This window comes from Echinops telfairi, unplaced genomic scaffold, assembly GCF_000313985.2.
Source record: "Echinops telfairi isolate 266 unplaced genomic scaffold, ASM31398v2 ScPeMD7_7458;HRSCAF=8496, whole genome shotgun sequence".
NCBI classification, from domain to species: Eukaryota; Metazoa; Chordata; class Mammalia; order Afrosoricida; family Tenrecidae; genus Echinops; species Echinops telfairi.
This window is the reverse complement of record NW_022111358.1, coordinates 19,115,482-19,138,485: the sequence shown is the minus strand read 5'-3', so window position 1 is coordinate 19,138,485 and position 23,004 is coordinate 19,115,482.

Here is a 23,004-nt window from a genome sequence, read left to right as displayed (position 1 = left end):
AACAGCAAACATTTCCTCTTGCAGTGTCGCATCCAGGGGTCGACTTGGTCCCAACCAGAGATTCTCAACCAAAGAGGCACATCAACACCCCCCTTAAATATTTCCTAACTATACATGCCTGGGACTCCACTTTTCAGAGTCTTGAATAAGGAAGTCTCAGGGGGGGCCTGGATTTGCAGCAAGTTCCACAGGAATAATGTCGTGTATCTGACACCAGTTCAGAACTACTGGTTCGGTCTCATCAACTTCCTCTTCTCTATTAAATTCCCCCCAGGTCCTTTCAACCAATGATACTAAAGGTTTATATTAGACTGTATTGCCTGTCTTAATGGGATTACATCTGCAAATAGGAGGGAGAACATATTTTTCACAAGGTGACATATTGGAGATTTTAGTTGACTCTATGATACAATCTAAATACAAGAGTAATGTGTTAGGCCAGGTTGACTAGAGAAAACAATTCATAGACACTCAAATGTGTGTAAGAAAGAGTTTTATATAAAAGAACAATGGCATATTGAGCAAACATCCCAGCCCCATACAGGTCAAGTCCATAAGTCCGATATTAGCCCATCTGACTGATACCAGTCTATAAATTCCTCTTCAGACTCATGCAACATGTGCAATGATGCTACATGCAGGAACATCACAGACCAGTGGATGAAAAGTCTTGTGGATCCAGTGACAGTGGAAGCATCTCAGTGCTGGCTTGGGTCTCCCTGTGGCTCCTCCAACTCCAGGGCTCTAGCTCCATCAGTGTATGTCTCTCCATGTGGCTTGTCAAGAGTACTGTCTAGCATGGAGAATGGAGAGTGTGGGTCCCACCTCCCAGGAAGAAGATAGGAGCTCCTAGAATCCTCAGGAGAAGGCCAGGCCCACACCGAGGTCTCATTAGCTATGACCCGATTGACGGGCTGGACACCACCCCCTCACAAGTTGACAGGAGTTTATGTAACTGCCACAGATAACTCAAAAAGTATAGCTACAAAATAATATAAATGCTTATTTTTTTAAGTATAATTTTATGTTAATGAGTGAATTTCAATAGGAATTAGACCATATTTGGAAAGATCAAATCAACCTATTTATGAACTTTTTTAAAAAAAACCACTCACTGCCATCGAGTCGATTCTGACTCATAGCAACCCTGTAAGACAGGGTAGAACTGCCTCTTTGGCGTTTCTGAGACAGTAATTCTTTATGGGAGTAGAAAACCTCATCTTTCTCCATAGGAGCACGTGGTAGCTGACCTCATGTCTAGCAGGCCATCATGTAGCCACTAGACCACCAGGACTCTGTATTTGTGAATAGGGATGTCATGTCTGAAGTGACTGCTTCTCTATAGATGAGCTACATGTGACTGCGTCGTCTCATGACACTCTAATGGTTTCTTTGATTCCCTTGGACTCCACCTTCACAGTGAATTGATAGATTTACTTAAAGTCTACTGAAAACTTAAACTCCCTGGAATTGGGTTGCGGCCACAATTTAGAGCAATCTTTTTTCAATGCAGAAGGAAGTGGACTCAAATAGGATATGCAGTATTTACAAGCTCTCCGATTCTTATTGAACCTAGGATTAGTAAGTACAAAACAGGTAATGTACCTTAGTTGTCTTAAGGGAAAGGGTGAAGAAAATTGAACCCTTAAAAGAATAGCCTATTGAGGTCCTGAACTTCCTTGGGGCAAATTCCCCTGAGTGTTCAAGCAAGAAGCAGCAGAAAGGAAGGAAGGATTGTGATATGAAAAACAGACACTTCAGATCAAGGCGAACGATGGAAGCATTTTATCGTTATGAATGGCTCAGTCCACATGAACTCTTTTGTACCTGACAACACAACATAAACATAAATAAACAATTCCATTGTAAAAATGCGTACATGTATCAACTGTTTACAATGCAAATAAATGGCGCATGTTTACGATGTAAATAAACCAAGCGATGAACCCTTTATAGAAGTTACTGCACATCACGACACCAAGAAGCACTTGATAGTCTCAAATTTGGACATGGTATTAATGATTAACTCGAAAGGTTGCTTTCTTTTTACGTTTAGTGTTTACCCTTCTTGCAGTCTTTTATGTTGTTTGACTTTTTATAACAAACATGTATTATCTTTATTTACAAAATAAGCTTTTTTTTTTCATTTAAAAAGAATGCCTCATAAGACGAGATCATTATAATGTGGCAGATATACCTATTATGCATGTGCCCCAAATGGTTCCATTCTCTCTCCCCCCTCTTGGCAATTCCCCTGTCTATCCTCCACTGCTATAAAAATCCCCAGAGGTGTTAGGCGGACACAAGGTCCCTGGGTGGTATAAGCATTTTGCTTTCAAATACTAACCAAATGGTTAGCAGTTCAACCCATGCAGCGGCTGTACAAAGAGAGAGATTGGAGATCAGTTCGCAGCCAAGAAAACCCCAGGGAGCGCACCTCTACTTTGTAGCCGAGGGGGCTGTGCTGTGAGTTCTACATGAGTTATCCTTCTCGGTTGTCCTCTAAAAGGGAGAGATCTCTGTCTTTCCCTGTCTTTGCTGTTTGGACTGCAAACATAATGGCGACAAGAGGCGCAGTCATCTGGGATTCAGAAATAAGAGCGTGGTCTTGAGAATGGCCGAGCCATCTACCCAGCCTGAGCTGCTCAAGCACATCGGAAAGAAACTTCTAACTTGTCTGAGCTCCTGTATTTGCCGGACCCCTTTCATGGAACCTAATTGATTCTACTTGGAATCTACTTAACTGCTGATAAAGTTCCTTTCACTGCATCTTTCCTCTCACTCCTAAATGAACTCGCAAGTCTTTACTGTGGAGACAGCTATGCCTCTCTCACAGGGAGCCTAACACGAGTGTGGTAGTTCCATAATCTGTTGCCAGTTTGAGATTTAAGAGTGAAGGGGTGGAGTTTAGCCTGTCAATCAGGTCGCAGCTTGATGACCTCATTTGGAGGCGCCACAGATATAAATGGCTGGCTGGAGGCCAGATACACTCACTCCCTGTGAGACATTACTGACAACTATGCAGCCAGAGCCCTGGAGCTAGAGGAACCACGTAGAGACCCCTGCCAATGCTGAGATGCTTCTACCGTCACTGGATCCACAAGACTTTCCACCCGCAAGCCTGTGATCTTCCTGCATTCAGCGTCATTGCATGTGTTTCGTGAGTCTGAAGAGGAATTTACAAATTGGTATCAGTCATATAGGCTAATATTGGACTTATGGATTTGACCTGTACTGGTCTGGGATGTTTTCTCAATATTCAATTGCTCTTGTATACAAAGCTCTTTCTTATGCACATTGAGTGACTATGAATTTGTTCCTCTAGTCCACCCAGACCAACAGCATGAGCACGGTATCTGGAGCAAAGTAAGTACTAAAATACATCAATCCTCTTTCTGCAGTTTCATTCAGCACATCATTTTAATGCTTGGAAGTCCAAAGACCTGAATGACAATGAAAAAAATTAATTTTGGCAAAATATATGTAGCATTTTCCATTTTAGCCATGTTTAGGTGTGCCTTTGGGTTCACTGATAACCTTCACAATGTTGTGCAACCTTAACAACTAGAATGTTCAAATCCATCTCAAACAGAAACTCTTGTTTCCCTTAACCACAAATCGCTGCTGCCCCCTCCCACCACCCCTAGTCACCTCTGATTCCTGTTCTTGATGTAAATGGAAGCATATACTTTTTGCTCTTTTGTGTCTGCCTCATTTCTGAGTGGCCAGGTTTTAATGGGAACATATACCTGTCTTCAGAAAAGAGTGTTCTGGGGAGAATGGCCTCACTCGCTGTAGCTGTCAGGACATAGGTCACGGTATTTTTTGACACTGAAAACATGCTAACTCTTTGAAAAAGTGGGGCATTGTTGATTCCGTGGCTTTTATCACGACCATAGATAGCGCTTTCTCTAATCTGTGTCTCCTCTCGCTCTCCCCAGAGGTCCTCCAGGAATGGATGCATTAGCTATTCAGTGGCAGAAGCTTGGTGTGCTCGCATAGCACTGAGGTACCAGCCTTTTTCTTAGACAGTTCAAGCTTGTGACTGTCAACTCACATCCAGGGCATTAATTAAATTGGGCAGCAATCAAAGCCATGATTAAAATACTCATGGATTCAGCCAGGAGAGGATTTATCTTGCCCCACGCCCACCGTGTTCTTTGCTGCACTGTGCCAGCAAGAGGAAGGTAACCCACCGTTGTTGGGTTTCCACCAAAAACCAAAACTAGATGGCTGCTTGGCGGACAATATTTCCTTCATTCCTCACGATATTACCATAAAATAAACATTGTGATGTCCATTTAATGGATGACTCCACAGAGACCTAGGAGAGTTTGCTATCTGTTATAAGGTCACTTTCTCTCCCTTCCCCATGCCCTTTGATCTCTGCCCCCCACCCCCATCCCAGCCCTGGCCTCCGACAGGGTAGGAAAGTGGGAGCACCAGACTGGGAGCCAGGGGAGTTGAGTTCCCATCCCACCTCCAGGTAATTGCGCATGACTTTGGACAGACACCTTTCCTCACCCCCTGGGAGACTGTCTGCTCTTTCTTCAATGGTGGGTGCTGGAGGGGAGCTGGTGGGCCCTTCCAGTGAATAGTCAGAGTTTAATGGGAAGAACGATGAGGAGTCCCCAGCTGGCCATGGGTGACTTCACTACTTTCCAGTCCTCATCATGGGTCTACCACACCCGGTCCTGTTTCTTCCCAGCACTTCAGCTGGACCCCACTTCCCTGTTGTCCCAGTGACCTAGTGCTGCTCTCACAGAGAGACCGCAGGCGGATGGATTTCACTAATAGGAGTGTGTCTCCTCACAGGGTGGGAGGCTGGAAGCCACGTGCAAGGCGCCCGGGGAGGAGGAAGCTCTCTTTTCTGTCAGTTCTGGAGGAGAGTCCTTGTCTCTTCTGTGCTGGGCTCCTGGCAATTTTGGTGAGGCTTCGCCTATGTCTTTTCCCGTCTCTGCTTCACCACGTGCTTGTGGAACCTCTTTTATGATCTCAGAAGAGATCAACTCAAAACACACCCTCCACCAATTCTGCCCCGTTTAGGCAATCAATTTACAAATGAGAATTATAATGATAGAAAGAGAAGTTGGGATTCACCACATGGATTTGGTGGTGCAGGGGCACAATTCTATCCTAACACCTGCATGCACCGTGGAAACCAAGGGTTAACTGATTCATTCACTACTATATTTTTAACCTATACAGATCATTTGGATTACATGTGGTTGGTTGTTTTTTAACCTCACATCTTCTTCCACCTCCCCATCTCCACCTTATTCCAGACAATGAAGTTGAGTCTGACACACAGCAATCCATGGGACAGAGTACCACTGGTCCCATAGTGGACTGCCAGGCCTTTCTCCTGTGGAGCTCAGGAGTGGGTTTGAACGGCCAGCCTTTTGGTTCACCGCCCAAAGGCTGGCACCTCCAGAGTTTAAAAGCAACCGTGATAAAGGATTTATACTCCAGAAATCTGTAAATGGCTCTCATTCCATTATGCTGGCTTCTGAGCACAAATAAGCTCCATACATTCTCTTTGGGGCCTACTTTGTGTAGCTTCACATACTCTTGCTGAATTTTGCCACTGGGAAAAGATCCTAGTGGACTTGTGAGGGAGAAGGGAGCGCTTTGGGTTGGAACCAGTGGGAATGGCAAAGAGAGGCAGCCATCGTCTCTGCAGAGGGCTCCCGGGACTTGAACTGCTGCGGCGGAGAAGGAGCTGAGAACTGAGAACAAGGTCAGCTGCGTCTTGTCTGCTGAAGGGCACCTGCTGAGGGATTTGTAATTGATAGTTGCAGGATTAGCTCTCCAGGAAGGGAACATACAGCAAAGGAGAGCAAGCTCCTGTCCACAAGGCTGATTGCAGCCCTGAAATTAAGGCACCAATACTTTTGCAGGGAGGGCAGATATTAGTGTAGATCCTTGGTTTCAAAGACGTCTTTGGTTTGGAACCGGATGGAGAAAGTGGCTAACACGCAGGAAGAGAAAGGAGGAATTTTATCTCAGTGGCAAAAATTATACTGATAAAATGGAGGGCGGGAAAGCCGGGTGGAGGATTTAAAAGGGGAAGGTGCTGATTTTGTCAAGATTCCGTGTACAAAGTTCTGAATGAATTAAAAGGGGAGGAGATACTTCCGTTCCTTTGTGTGTTTGTTCGTTCATTCGTCCATGCAATACGATATTTTTTAAGCAATAGGCTAAGTGAGAGAGCCCATGTCTGTTGCAAGCCTAGAACTTGATCGTCAAAGCCAGTCTTACTGTGGCTGCTGGGGGAGGAAAGAGCTAGGCATTCAGGCATCCGGAAGAGGAACAGAGCGATGTGGAACAGGGGGACCCAGTGGCCCCCCTGCTTCTCCCCCCACCCTCCATATCCCCACCCCACCCAATCACTGGCACAGAGGTGTGTTCAGCTAGGGAGAAAGCAATCTCTTTCAATATTTCTTTTTCCTTTTAACTTCTTAGTATCCTAGTATAGGAATTGTCTAGATTTCATGAGAACGAGACTCACGTACTTCGAATAGGAGAGACCAGCTCCTGGAGTAGGGCATCGTGCTTGGTAAAGTAGAGGATCTGAGAAAAGCCCAGAGGACCCTCACTTGGCAAGCTGGATGGACGCCGTGGTGGCAACAATGGATGCCTGCGTCATGATTGAAGATGGCGCAGGATCGGACGGGCTTCGTTCTGGGTCCATAGGGTCTCTGTGAGGGGGACCCCACTTCCGGTCTCCTCTCACCAGCAGCAACAGTAAGATCAATGTCAGTCTGAAGCATATCAGAACAGTGTTTCTAATCATGCAATCCTGAAAACCCCATGAACCACACTAACCTTGTGCAGTGGATTGAGTTTTGTTCCCCCAAAAGATTTGGACGCGTTATCAGTGAAGCCGAGCCTCTGTGGAAAAGGATCTTGACTGGGAAAATGGACGATTGAAAGATGAGGTCATCCTGGGTTTACAACCAGACCAGCTGTCATTGAACTGGCCCCAATTTGTGGTGACCCTGTGTGTGTCAGAGCCCATCGCCTTAGAGTTTTACATGGCTGGCTCGTGGCGGCGGCTTTTCCCCAGAAGTGGGGCCCCACATCTTTCGTCCGCAGCACCCCTGGGTGAGCTGCAGCCTTCCTTTTCAGATCGCGGCCACGCATATTAACCTTTGGCACCACCCAGGGATTCCCCTGTACTTAGGCAAGGTCTTCAATTAAATAACTGGTCTCTTGATGAGACAAAAGAGAGGTCTGCACCACAGAGATGCAGAGGAAAGGCCATGCGTGGTGGAGGCAGAGACTGGAGTTGTGCAGCAGCCACAAGCCAAGGAGATCCAGTAACCACAGAGCTAGAGGAGACGTGCATCCCATGACCCGTTGGAAGGAAGCACTGTCCTCCTGACACCTTGACTTTGGATGTCAGTGAAAGGATTAATATCTGTTCCTTTCCGGCCTCAGCTTGGGGTAATTTGTTATGGCAGCCCTAGAAAATGAATCCATCTTGTTCGAAACACAGATGTGTAGACCCTTCGCCAGATTACTGAATGGGAGTCTTTGGCAGCGAGCCACGCGTCGGCAGTCTGACAAGCTCCTCCAAAGTTTGGCACTCTAGTTTGACAGCTCTCGATAAATTGAGTGTAGCTTCTGTCTTTGGAAGCTGAAATAGCCCAATAATTCAAATGTGTTTGTTTTTCTAATAGGAAATGACATCCCATAGGCTGCCTCTTTCCTTGTCGTAGCAAGGGAGCCCAGAATTATTGGCAATCGTACATGATACCCAGATTACTAGTCCCTGGAGACTTGTCATTACGTAGGCACTGGCTGGCCAGCCAATGGAGCCGCGAGCCTGGGAACATGGTGGCAGAGCCCCCGCAGATGGGCACCCGCGGTTCAGTGAGTGCTGAAGCCAGTCCGGAAGGAGAGCTGGACGGGCAGGTCGAGTCACAGCAGGTAAACAGAAACCCAAGCTGCGGAGGTAATGGAGACTCTGGGAAGCACTGATAACAAACACGACTAACATTCGCTTTGGATAAAAGCTGACAAGCCAAGGAGGAAGGACCATGCTCGTGAATTCGGTGAATGGTATTTCTTACTCCTTCCAAGGTAGACAAGAAAACAACAACAATGTGGAAATGTGAGAGTCCGAGAAAACAATGCTTAGGCAGAGCCCAGAGTAGCTTGAGATGACCCAGGTCTATGAGTTTAATCTCAGGTGTTGCCACCAATCTTTATACTTATACCCTTCAACCATGATGGAATGGCACCTGTTTACTGGGAATTGCTAAGTGGTACAAACAGTGAACCCTTGGCTGCCAACTGGAAGGTCGGTGGTTCAAATCCATCCCGAGACTCCTCAGAAGAAAGTCCTGGAGATCGTTTTCTGGGAGATCAGCTTTGAAAACCCCACGGAGTGCAGATCTACTCAGACACAGGGGAGGTTGCTATGCGTTGAATCAGGCTCAGTGGCTGTTGTGCCATGGTGGCTGCTGGGGTGCTTCTTGTACAGGGGGTGCAGTATCTGGTGTGGGGAGAAATGCCTGAGGAAAGAGCCACACCTTTGAGGAGCATCTGAGAAGATGGACGTGCAGGTGGATGTTCAGGAGCACAAAGGAAGACTGATTTTTTTTGGTGGGTGAGTCACCAAGGCATCACTGAGGAGTGGCAGCCGATTGAGTGCTGAAGGTTGGGTGGGACCTCCAGGTGAGGCAAGGCAGCAGGCTAAAGCATGCTGTGTGAGGGGGCAGCTAGTGCGTGCTCAGCCCACCCCTTTGTGCAGGCCCTAGTCCAAGGTTGGTCCATGGGGCTGAGTGTCATCCTCACTTGAGAAGCAGATCCAATTGTTATTCCCATTTTATACATGGTGGCAATGAAGCGCCAGCAAGCGAAGTGACTTCTCCAAAGTCACACAGCTAACAGTTGGTGGACCGGGATTGGTGCTTCGGGGGCTCTGCTCCGGAGCCTGTCCCCTTACACTGCATGCTGCCTCCTATCAGTAGGGCTAGGGCACAGCCAGGGAACTGTGCACACACTTTGACTGAGTCTGGAATGTGGGATTCAGGTGTCTACTCCTTGATAAGGAGGCTAGGCTTGATTCCACTTGAAGCCTGGAGACACTACCTGCAGTATCTTGTAAGGCTCGTACGTGAAAAAAGGTTAAAAAAAGCCAGTCCCTGCACTTTGGAAATAAATTTTGGTGGAAGATCACTTGGTGGGACTGAAGAGGCATAGGACAAGAAGAGAGATAAGTGAGGAGGCTATTAGAATCATCTCGGGGACACTGAGAAAGGCATGAGCCAAAGCAGTCAAGGTGGAGACCAGAGGGAAGGGATATTTCTGGGAGATCCTTAGACACTGATTTAAACAATTTTCAAAAACTCAAATTGGGGAGGAACAGTAAAGAGGAATTCGCGCTGGTGGTCCTAACTTGATGACCAGGAACAATTAGAGGTCAAATGATTGGAACAATTAGAGGTCAGAGACAATAGAAGAAAAAGAAGAGTTGATTTCTTTGTGGGAGGATTATAATTAAGATTGTATTATAAAGAGAATTGAAGTCTCATGTATTTGGGACTTACTCTAGCATCTATCCCCATTGCCACTGAGTCGATTCCAGCTCATCACAATGCTCTGGGACAGAGTAGAAGTGCCCCTCGGGGTTCCCAAGGCTGTGAATCCGTACAGACACACACCATCTCATCTTTTCAGAGAGGAGTGGCTGGCGGTTTCCAACCTCCTCCCAGTAGCAATCTGATGCTTAACCCACTGTGCTACCACGGTTTCTTATAGCATCTCTGGATATATGAAACAGTGCGTGATAGGTAGGATTACTGTGCCAACCTGGCCAATAAACACATACGGGGTTAATAAGGTTGTAGCTTAATTGAAGGGCAAAGAGATAAATGGCTTGGTGAGCTTCACCTTTCTGTCTCTTGTTCTCTGATGATCAGACCAGTGTGCGGTTGCCTTAGCTTGTTCCCTGCCTCAACCTGGGAGCTATGCTACTTGATGGAATGGCACCTGTCTACTGGGAATTCCCAAGTGGTTCAAACAGTGGACCGTGTTGCTATAGTTTGAAGTTCATTCGAGACCTGCTTTGCCACACTGCTGGTGTATGCATCACTTGAGCTGGGGACTGTTGGACCTTGTCATCTGGCTGACTGTTGGTGACCTGCCTTGCTGTTTGCTGCCTGTGGCCAGGCTTCCTGTATTGCTCTACAAAGGACTCAGCTGTGTGCTTTCTGTGTGCAGCCCTCGTGAGTTGAAGGACTGCCAGTGAATTAACTGGCAGAAGTGAGTTGAACTGAATCATTTGTACTGCTTTGTGGACAGATTAGCTGTTAACTGAGCCATTTGTACTACTCTGTGGACAAATTAGCTGTTTATTTCTATCTATCGATATACAATCATAAGTGTCCTGGTTTTGTTTCTCTAGAGAACCCTGTCTAACACACAGTGTAAGTATTACTTTGAGGACTAAAGTACAGCTGATCCAAGCCATGGTATTTTCAGTTACCTCTTGTGCATTCCAAAGTTGGACAATGAATAAGGAAGACTAAAGAATGCCTTTGAGTTATGGTGCTGGCAAAGAATATTGAATGTACTATGGTCTACCCGAAAGACAAAAACTCTGTGCCGAAAGAAGTACAACCATAGTGCTCCTTCAAAGTTAGGTTTCCCACACTTTGGACAAAGTCAGAGCTCACATACGTTGGAGGGACCGGTGCTGGAGAAGGACATCATGCTTGGCAAAATGAGGGTCGATGAAAAAGAGCAAGACCCTTAGTGAGATGAACTGCCACATTGGGTTCAACCCTAGCAGCTCTTGTGAGGATGGTGCAGGCTCGGGCAGTGTTGGGTTCTGTTGTACACAGAGTTATTGGGAGCGAGAACTCACTTGACGGCACATAGCCACCACAAGCAGAATTGGGACTTCTAAGCCTACTAGGTTTTGTTAAAGAATTTTTGCTAACCCGGCAGATGCACCCATTCTGTCCTCAAATAACCTTTCCATGACCACATATCACACTTTTATCTTTGGCCAAAAATAACTAAGGAGAAGAGAAAAGAATATAGTTACCCCATCGCAAATCCATCTCTTCTTGTGGAAAAAGATTTTGGTAGAGATGGGACATAATTCTCACCATCTGAAGATATTTTGAAGATTTGCTACAGGCTATCAGCTTTAATTTTAATATAGTCCTTAAACTCAAAAATGTGTGAGTCAAGTGTGTGAGACAGGGTTCTCTAGAGGAGCAAAATGAGGACACTTATGATGGTAGATAGATAGATAGATAGATAGACAGACAGATAGATAGGTTTATGTAGCGAGAAGGACTATGACAGCTAATTAGTCCACACACCATTATACAGGGCTCAGTTTAACTCACTTTTGTGGAGCAGTTAATATACTGAAGGTCCTTCAACTCACACCAGCAACCTACACCGGGTTGCTGGTCCAAGATCAAGGAAGCAGACAGCAGAATCTGCCCTCAGGCAAAATGAGCAGAGTCTGCCTCAGGCAGCAGACACAGCAGGGTGGGGCAGCAACAGCAGGAAGATGGGAAGTTGAGGCATAGCAGAGGCTAGTAGTGTGGGAGCATAGCAAAGCAGGTCCTGATGAAGCCTCAAGCTCTATCATGCATGGCAAGGTGAAATGATCCATGGGTTGGCTCAGCCCACAGGTAGTGCAGCACAGTGTTGAGGTAAAGGACTAGCTCAGGGAGCAGCATGGTGGTCTGATCACCAGGGAGAAAAAGGGGAGGAGGCATCCTTCTTCATGTTCCTTGCTGGAACCAATGCATTAATCTGTGGGGAATGGTGTGCTTGGAGCTTCATCAAAACAGGGTCCAAAGAGTCCAGTATGCTGCTCCCAGTCCTGCGCTAAGACCAGCAGACACGATGCCCGGGTGACAAGATGAGTGGGAGGAAACTCTCCTTAGACGACATGAGTCACCAGTAAGAAGGTCTCAAGCCACAGCAAGCCAAGCAAGACCTTTCCAGACACTGCCTCCTGCTCTGCTGCTCATCCCCTGCTCCTCCCACGCTGACTCCGCCTCTGTGCTGGGAACACCCACATCCACACACTGTTGGAACGAGGCACTGAGAAAGGCTGGGTGGCACTGGGTTGGCTATGGAGTGATGTCATTAAAGTCACCCAACTCACTTCCTCTGCTCTGAGGCTGTGCTCAGCAAGAAGGGCCCCACAGGGAGTGTTTCTTCAGAGCAGGGAACATACAATCCAGCTAGCATGGACCTTGAACAACGGCTTGAAGGTCATCGTGCCTGGCATGCCCAGAGCTTCTTTCTAAAGGAAAGTCATGCCAGGCTTTGTGCCATGTGACTGAGTTAACCAGTACCCTTGGTGTCTAGTGATGGAGCCGATTACCAATGTCCCAATAAAGGCACCTGCTCATAGGCAAAAGGCTAGCCCATCACATACAAGGTGGACTATTAGGGTTGTCAGAACAAATTAATGCAAACGCTATGTCTTAGAACAATTGATATTTATCATCTCACTGTTCGGTAAGATGTAGGGTGTCAGTGTGGTCATGCTGTCTCTGGACGCTCTGAAGAAGAGTCTTTCTTGCATCTTCTAGTTTCTGGCAGTGCCAGGCTTCCTTGGCTTGTGGCCCCATAAGCTTAACCTCTGCCTGCATCTTCATCTGACTGTTTTCCCTCTCTGTTGCTCCTCTTCATAAAAGGGCATCAGTCAGAATTAGATTAGGGCTCACACAAATGACTCACCTTAACAAACTCTATCTGCAAGCACCCTGCTTCCAAACAAGGTCCTAGTCAAAGGTACCAAGGTGTGTTAGTCTGGGTAGACTAGAGAAGCAAATCCAGGGAGACTTGTGTATAAAAGAGTTTTATATCAAAGAGTAACTGTACATTAAGAACATATCTCAGCCCAATCCAGATCAAGTCCATAAGTCCGATATTAGCCCATATGTCTGATACCAATCTATAAATTCCTCTTCAGACTCATGCAATACAGGCAATTACACCAAATGCAGGAGATCACAGGCCAGTGGGTGGAAAGTCTTGTGGATCCAGTGGTGGTAGAAGCATCTCAGCACTGGTGTGGGTCTCCATGTGGCTCCTCCAGCTCCAGGGCTCTGGCTGCATCCAGGTAGCTCCATCAGGCTCATTGTCAGTCATGTCTCACAGGGAGTGTCTGAGTATCCCGCCTCCATGGAGCTATTTATCTCCTTAGTGCAGTGGTTCTCAACCTTCCTAATGCCATGACCCTTTCATACAGTTCCTCATGTTGTGGTGACCCCCAGCCATAAAATTCTTTTCATAACTGTCATTTTGCTGCTGTTATGAATCAGGTGACCCCTGTGAAGGGTCGTTTAACCCCCAAAGGGGTCGAGACCCACAGGTTGAGAACCATTGCCTTAGCATCTCCAAATGAAGTCATCGAGCTGCGACCTGATTGACCCATCCACAAGTGAACACCAGATTATGTAACTACCACACAACTGAATTTAGAAATGCAGCATAGCTTTTGAAGGAGGCACAATCCAACTCAACATGTGGCCCAGGTGAAACTCCACCCAGTGTGGGAACTGGGTGCAAGGTGCTGACTGACTCACTAATCAGAACCTTTATCGCGCTATCTGTGAAGACACAATGAGTTCAGGGGGGTGGGACCCTGGACCGCTCCCTGCATGATGACAGCCAGTGTTCCATGCTCCCAGGTCTGCAGGGTAACTGTGGTCCTGAAGTCCTGGACTCTGACAACCTACAGGTCATGTGGTCTTCCTCCTCGTGCATTCTCATCACCTAAAGCAGCAGTTCTCAACCTGTGGGTCGTGACCCCCTTGGGGGGTGGAGGGGGTTGGGGTTGGGGGCGTGTTAATCGACACTTTCACAAGGGTCACCCAATTCATAACAGTACAAAATGACAGTTATGAAGTAGCAACGAAAATAATTTTATGGTTGGGGGGTCACCACAGCATGAGGAACTGTCTGAAAGGGTCATGGCATTAGGAAGGTTGAGAACCATTGACCTAAGGGCATCTGACATTCCATTTTCCTTGCACTGAAAAAGAGTCAACTTACAATGTGGAGATTGTGCTTTAGAGCGTGGTTGATGTGGGTCCATTTTGCTAAGCCTGATGGAGTCTGGAGAGTGACCACCCTGAGTCACAGTGGTCCTCTACACCTATGGCTCCACCTATGGCTCACCTGTCTCTAACTTGGGCCGTGTTGACCAGACTTGAGATCATGGGAAAGCATCCTTGAGTCTATGCATTCCTATTCCTTACTCCTTGGTAAGGTTCAAAGGCATCCCTTTCCTGCTCTGGCTGAGTGGCTCTTTGGAATCGGCTGTGTTTTATTTTTTCATGGAACCTGAAACTCGCGGTTCTTCGTGACAGTGGGACCAGTAGAAAGGGGCTGCCCCCAGTCAGAAGGAGGAAGAAAACGGTGAGGAGGAGAAAGGACGCGTGCGTTTGGATGGAAAGTGGTCTCTGTTGTCATAGGACGCATGAAGAGATGTGCAGATCTCTACCAGGGAGTCGCTTTGGGACGGAGGGAAGAACCGTAGCTTGCAGAAACACCCCGTCACCAGCTGTCACCCTTAGTTAGCCCTTCACAATTCTCCAAGAGCTTTCGTATGTGTCCTCTCCTTTACTGCCCCCATCGACTCTCTGAGCTAGGGAACAAAACCCTTAGGTTATATTCCACACAAAGGAAATAGGGGTCAGAGAGGTGACCGGAGCTCATAGGGCAGAGGGAGCATTTGGAGCAGTGAGTTTAAGAGGATGTTTGACATTTGTTTATTTAATCATTGTGTGGAGGTGTGGTGATTAAACTTAGCCATCAACCAAAGCTGTCTTCCACTCAAAGCTCCTTTATGAATTTTCTTAGGTAAGTGTCTTTACCGTCTCTGGTCTCCTTTCCCCATCTGTGTCACGGGATCATAATGCTGGAAACCTACCGCAATACTGTTCTTACAAGTAATAAATGAGAGAGTTTGTTAAAAACCAACCAACCAATAGCCTAAACCCATTGCCTTTGAGTCAACTGTGACAAAGTAGAACGGCCCCCATCAGGTGTGCGAGGCTGTGATCTTTTTAGGGAGCTGCGGGCGGGTTCAAATTCCTGACTTTTCAGTTCGCAACCAAGTAGTGAGCCACTGGATTGCCAGGCTCCTGGTATAATAAGAGCCTAATAGTGTGCAGAACACAGTTTAAATGCATGATACACCTAGCTTCTCCTTCTTTATAAAATTGTTGCTTTTAGCATTACTAGATAGTCTCAATCCAGCTACAAGTTCTGTGCTGATGACATGCAACATATATTACATGTAAATCCTACTGTCCTCTGACTTTTAATCATACACACACACACACACCTGGCTTGGTACCTCTAATACCTATGCCTGTCTGGTCTTTCACCCTCAAATTCACTAAAGCCAAACAGTTTAGGAAAGGGGTCTAAGGACATCGCCATGGTCTCTTATGTGAGTCATCCTTTGAAGGATCACTTAGCATGTCGAGGAAATATTTTATCAATGTTTTGTTTGCATGCTCCTATACCTAGTGAACAGGCTTGGGGGTCTCCAATAGCTAAGGTAGGTCCCTGGGCAGTGCAAAGGCTTCTGACAGCTCAGCGTCTAATCAGAAGGTCAGCGGTTCAGTGACTTAAAGATCTACTTGCACCAGATTAGAATCCAGAAAACACCCTGGAGCAGTTCTGCTCTGAAGCTCCGTAGGGTCATGTGACTCGGATTCACCTTGGTCACGGTGGGTTTGTTTGTCGTCGTCGTTGTTGATTTGTAGTTAAGCTAAATAGAGATCATTTTCAGTTTTGGAGTTTTAGCAGAGGGAGAGGTTTCTTGAAGGGGAGAAAGGACAAGCCTGGGGAGCTGTATGCAGCTGAAGTCCCATGTGATGCCTTTCGCTTCTGGATTAACTCCCTGGATAAAGTGTCCTTTCTGACAACAAGCTAAACAGGTTCATCTGGAGGCTGGCTCGCCGGTGTACAAAGCCCTGCATAAACAGTGCCTGCCTGCCTGCACCCTGGGCTTGGGCTCCTGTAAGGTACAGTGGCAGGCTTTGTGTGCTCAACAAGGTTTCACACCCATTGGAAACGTGAAACACAAATGCTGCTTAATCTGGAAAGGTCTCTCCTCAACACTGCAGGACCACTGCCAAGGTGGCTGCCTCACATCAGCACCCCTGGGTTCTGGAAAAGATTTCTTTACCCAACCTTACTTATTAAAACGCCTGAAGTAACAGGCCAGGTGGGAGCTACTGCTCGGGCAGATGGCTCCTTTTCAGAACTTCAGGATAGAGCAAGGCTGGCTGGCATCTGATTGTGACGAACCTTTCTTCTCTGGTCATTTGTAAAGCAGTTCTACACCTTAGGAGCATTGGCTGTCCTTGGCTTCCTTCCTTGAAGAGTCCACTGAAGAGATTCCCTATATTGTCAGATGTCCTCACAGCACTTATTTGGTTGGGTTTCCCCAACAGAGTGTTTTCATTTTGACTCTTACAAAAAAAAATTTTTTTTTTTAAGTTATGCAGCTTAGGACCGAAGTCCTGAAGTCCCTGTAACCAAAAGTCTGCAATAGGCTTCACTGCTTGCTCGCATTCAATAAAAGCTCGTTGGCCCCTGTCTCTGCCTCTAGGCTTTTAGCTAAGTTACTTTGGGCAACTCTGTGGAAGGTCTTGTCAGCAAAGCAAATGAGCCATTGAAAGTGAGTCCTTCATTTTAGCCATGAACTTTGCTGAACTGTGTTCCATTGCTGGATATGAATCAGAGCCGAGAAGAAATAGAAATAACACGATTCTGGTTTTGGAGATAAAGTGCCCATTTTCCCTAAGGGTCAAAAGCTTCACCACCCACAAATAGTCAGCTAAATAACTTCCAAGTGGACCAAAGTGACTCAGGGGAGAAGGAACGGTCGGCAATTTTGTGCTGAAAGAACTGAACACCCATGTGGGGTGGGATTGAGGGAGCCACGACCCCTACCTCACACTATACGCAAGAACGCATTTAAATTAGGTCACGCATCTAAACGGAAAGCTAACCTATAAATGGTTTAGAGGAATATATGGGAGAATAAACTCGGGGCTTGGGAATAGCCAATGACTTCTAAGGTCAGAAAAAGTAACCACGAAAACAACTGACAAATTGAACGTCACCAAAATGAAGACCCTCTGACCATGGATAGGCACTTCTAAGAAAACTAATGATCAAGCCATGTACTGGGAGAAAACACGACTTATATCTCTGACAAAAACTATGCATCCAAAATATATATGAAGAGCTTCTATAATTCAGAAACAAAAAAGGATTAGTAACCCAATTAAAAATGGACAAAGGATTAGACAGATACTTCACAATGAAAGACAGCCAAATAACTAAGAAACACATACTATATATAAACACATACTATATAAAGCTTAACATCATTAGCTGTCAGGAAAATTAAAGATGTAATCAGATGCCACTACCTACTCACTAGATTGCTTTTTATTTTAACTGCCACCACTGAGTGCTGCTGAGCCTCTAGGGCACTTGGGACTCTCATACATTGCCCTGGAAATGTAGACTCAGTCATTCATCCCAGAAACTGACCATTTCTTATAAAGTCAAATATCCATCTACCCTGCTGTGTGCTATTGAATCCAATCCGGTTCCTAGTGAGCCTATAGGACAGAGAAGACCTGTCCCATAGGGTTTCCTGGGCTGGAATCTTTAGGGGAGAGGACCACCAGGCCTGTTCCTGGGTAGCTGCGGCTGGGGGGGTTGGCCTTTCAGTTAGCAAGCAAGTGTTCACCCCATCCCCTCCTGTGGGTTCACTTAGGAAAAATGAAAACATATTTTCCCCAAAATAATGTTCACAGAAACGTTATTCCTCAATGCTAAGCACGAGAACCAACTCAAACGTCCATCACCGGAGAAAGAGATAAACAAACTGTAGTTTGTTCATAAGGTGGAGTACTACTCACCATTAAAAAAGAGCAAAACACTGGAGCGTTCAGTGTAGGTAAGTATAAACAATATGATGCCGAGTTAGAGAATCCACACACATAGTTCGTACAGGATGATTTCATTTACACAAAGTCCCAGAAGAGGTCAAACTAATGTGACAGAATTCAATTCAGTGGTTGTCATTCCCTGGGAAAGTGACTGAGTGGGGCATGAGGAACCTTTTAGAGGTGATAAAAATCTTCTCAATACAAAAAGAGAAATAGGATACTCTGATATTTAGGTAGTGTGTCAACTTGTCTAGGCCGGTAATGTGTGATCTAACACAATGTAATCAACATCATGATGAGATCTGATGTGAGCAGGCCAGCAGTTTAAGAGGAAGGTGGAAGACAATCTCTTACTCAGGTCATAGGCCTGATGCAACCGAAGAATTTTCTTCAGGGGTGTGGCCTACCTCCTATATAAGTGAATGCTGTGGAAAAGCTTGGTTTGCTTTTTGCTTGCTCTGGATTCTGTAACTGGCTCGTTGACCTCCGGCTCTTTGCACATGAGCCAATACCCTATTGCCTACCAAACCTGGGGCTATCAGGGGCCTGGCATCTGATCTGATTCATCTATCTCTGTCACCAGTGGTCTTCTCACCAATCTTGGGGTCATCAGCCACCAAAGCTGTGAGTCAGAAGTCTCCAGTTTAACAACTGACCCATGGACTTGGGACATGCACCGACTTCAACTGAACTTGACAGCTTCTACAAATATGGGAGTCGTTTTCTTGATATACATTTCTCTATATATGTACATATACATGCATATATAAAAGTGTGTGTGCATGTGTGTGTGTACACATGTGGGTTACAAACATCACTGATTTTGCTTCTCTAGAGAACCCAGCTTAACAGAGTTATGTAGGTGTAAAACTGTTTCTATCATTTTGGTAAATGTTCCAATGAAGTTAGGAAATATCTTTAAATAGTCTTACAGAGGCATCTGGATGATTTGGATTGGAATTCTGTGTCATAAAAAGATTAGTATTACTATATTTATTTTCTTTTTATTATTTGTTGTCTCGTTGTTAAGATTCTCCCTTAAAATCCCAGCCCAAATGAAACCCACTGCTGCTCAGCCCATTTTGACTCACTGCCACCCCAAAGGGCAGAGTGGAACCACTCTAATGGGTTTGCAAGGCTGTAAGTGCTTATAGAAGCCAACTGTGGTATCTTTCTCCCATGGAGCAGTTCAAACCATCCTTCTTTCTGTTAGCAGCTGCGTCCTTAACCCCTGCACCACCGGGGCTCCTTTCAGGATGTAACATAGCAAGAATAAAACGGATTCCTGCCATGCTCAACGGAATGGGCTGGTAGTTGGTGATACTATATTAGCAAAGGTGAATTTTATTCATTCGCTTAACTATGGGATAGAACATGAACAAAAGAATAATGTACAAAAAAAGTATTCATTTCCTATTGCCACTGTAACAAATCACCATAAATTTAGTGGTTTAAAACAACACAGATTTATTCTTTGAGAGTTCTGGGGGCTGGAAATCTGAAAGAAATTTCACGGAGCTGAAATCGAGGTGTTGACAGGGCTGGTTCCTTGGGAGGGCTTCATGGGAGAATCTGTCCCTTGTCTCTTCCAGCTTCTCATGCCGCCAGCATTCCTTGGCTTTTATCCACATCACTCCAATCTTGGATGACAGAAATCATCACCTTGCTTTCTCTTCACTCTGATCTCCTGCCTCCATCAGGATTACGTGGGGGCTACCCCAGGTAATCTAGGATCATCCCACCTCAAGATCTTGAACTTAATCCCATGTGCAAAGTTCTTTCACCAGGCAAGGTGGCATAGTCACATGATCTGAGAAGTAGGATGTGGACATTTTTGTGGGACCATTACTCGGTCTCCTACGAGTACATGGAAGAGGATTGCATGTCTTTGCAAATTCATGAACAATATATTAGAAAACCCCCTTGGCCATAGTCAAAGCATTTAAACTGATACATTTTCAAATGATATCCAGCCCAAACCTCTAAAGTTATATACACAACAAAATGTTTATACAGATCTGCCAGTTTCCAATTTCACCTTTCCCTGTGCCAGTTCCTTCATCTACGATGCCCTTTTCCACTAACCTGATCCCTGATTTCTGCAGGTGCCAAGACCATTCATCCTTTAGGTCTTGGTGTGATGACTTTTACTGACTCCCCTTCCCTAAATAAACATCTTTCCTTTCCATACCCTCTTGGCATTGTGCTCCTCTCAGACAGTCACATTCACTGCTGTACTATATTAGACTGAATGTCTAATTAGACAGGACCCCCGTCTTATTTATCCTTGCAACCTCTCAACACTTTGCACACAGTTGTTTTGAACTTGTATTGCACGATGACTTAGAAAGCATCCAATGACACGTGGGACTTGAGGTCAGATGATCTGGGTGCATATAAATCTATAATTTCAGTGGGTTTGGTTGGAAATGTAAAATAATGGAATTGTGGTAGACTGTGACTTCCAGTGAGCCATGTCACCCAATTTCAGTGTCCTTGTATCATTTCCCACTGACACCAGGCTTGACCGATAGTCTTGATTTGGGTGCAAGGACATCAGTAAGCAAAAGCTTGGTAAGAACCCACACATTGGCGCTGATCTTGAAATGCTGGCCCTTGCAGCCCTGAGCTCCCCGGTGAGAAGTCTAACTACTCTGCTGAGAAGGAGAGAGGGTGGGAAACTACGTGGAAAAAGAGAAGTGGCCAGCCAGCCCATTGTTCCAGGGGAGCATCCCAGCTGTTTCCTGTTGAGAGATAAAGAGATGGATTTATAGTTTAAAGAAGAGCCAAAGAACTCTGCTTCACATATAACCTGGGGAGGGAAGATGGACCCATTTCATTGATCTCATGAAGGAATAAGACATACAAGTTTGAAACCTACTGAATGTTCCTAACAATTTCAAGTCTCTAGCGAGTGCATTGAAAGTCTGAGCTGACTGAGCTGGAGAGAAGAGTTACTGTGGGTGGGCTAAGGGACTACCTCTCAATCTGCCCAGGCTCCGGGGAATCGAATTAAACAGACCCAATTCTCTAGAGACTAGTTGGCAAGCCAGGATGCCAATCTATTCATTTAAATTAAGAAATGTGCTTTCTGTATTAGGTCCTTTTAGGTAGCGATGGGGAAATACTACCTTAAGAGGCACAATGTCTTCCACTGGTAGGGTTCTTTGTCTCGACGCAGGGGGATATGAGGAAGGACAGGTGGACCTTTCTAGGTCTGCTCTCGGCCGGTCTGGGTGTTGCCAACCAGAATGGGGTCCAGGCTTTCCGTGGCTGTGCCCCTTCAGAAGATGACAGCCAGCATTTCTTCCAAGGCATCTCTGGGCGGGCTTGAAATACCAACCTTTTGCTCCATGGTCAAACACCTAACTGTGCCCAGGGGCTCTGCGTGACACTGAGGGATAGTTGCCCAAGCCAAGGTTAGGCATCCGTTCCCCTTCAGGATCTCTATCTCACCCATCTGAGAGGATGCTCCAGCACCTTGAGCGCTTACTGTATGTGGGGTAACTGAGTCAGGGAGATGGTTTCTACTGGAGGCAGAATAAACAGAGGATGGTGGTGGAGGGGGCAGTCTCTTCTGTGGAAAACTACCACATAATTGAAGGATTTGCACAGTTCATGAAAGCGCCTAGCTTCAGCTGAGAAATCCTCCTTTTAATTCATCAACTGATATAAGCACCCAGGTCTCCTCCATCCAAACAAGTACCATCCAATAAAAGTACCTTGATCCAATGTGAGTACCCATGTCTTACTCATTTTCTCCCCAGTCCTGGCATAATACCAGGCAATACAGTTGGTTTTCAAAAACATAAAAAATGTGGAATTCGCTTAAATGCCATGTTTCTGGAATTTGAGTAAAATCTGAAAGTGAGACACTTTCTCTCCTGTACTGTTACTTTATCTTTTCTTCATAATTGTAGATTGATGAGAAGCATGGCAGTCCCTCATGGGGGACCCTCTTATCAGGGACCTCATTAGCTTTCTGGGACCTTCTCTCTTACCCTCACCCCCCTCTTATAGGCAGATAAACAGATACACACATATACAGACAACCCCAACTGCCTCCTGGGGTCTCCAGGGAAGTGGCCGTCACCTGGACTCCCTCCACCACATCCCACCCAGGGCCTGAGCATGGCGTCTCTTTGGCGTTTCTCTGCAGGGACGTTCATTTTCTCCTCTGGGTTCCTCTGGCCCTGCAGCCTCTACTCCAGATCCTGCTGCCCCAATCTCAGCAGGGCAAGGCTCCAGGGAGGAAGGAACCTGGGGTCCATCCCAGCTCTTCTGGCCCAACTGCTCCATGGGGGGCGCGGGGGAGGGGCAATCTGGCTGGGGGAGGGGCAGCAGGTGCTGTAAGGGCCTCCAACGCGGGACAGACCTAGTGATCGGACCCTAAAGTCCCCGCCAGTGTCTCTGTTCTGCCCAGGTCCGGTGGTCGCTGCTCCGCTCAGCTGCTTACAATATTTTAGTGGTTGCGGAAGTTTGGTTGGAACCAGAAAACGCAGCTAGACGAGTGTCTATCTTCAATTAAGGATCCCTGGTGGCGTTGGGGGGGTTTGGCGTTGGGCTGCTAACCACAGAGTCGACGGGTTCGAGTCCCGCAGCCGCTCCTTGGAAGGAAGATGATCCTCTCTGCTCCCGTAGAGATTGACAATCTGGGAAATCCTAGATAAATGTGGCTGTTGAGTCGGAATCCTCTGATGGAAGTGGATCTAAATTCCATCTAAACCAGCCCTTCTCCCTTGGCTGCTCATTGGAACCAGCTGGGAAGTTTGGGAGCCTGATGGCAGCCTGGATCTCACTCAGATTCCAGGGGTCTGGGGTGCCGCCTGGGCCTCGGCATTTTTCAAACTCCCAAGTCATCCCCAGGTTGGGAACCACAGATATAAACTCATTTCCTGTCCCACTCTGAAAGCAAAACCAGACGAGACGACCAACCCCTGGCGGCGGCGGCGCGCTTGCAGCCCACCCCCCACCCCGGCTCCCGCAACGTCCCGGAAAATCGGCGCGCGCGACGACGCTAAAC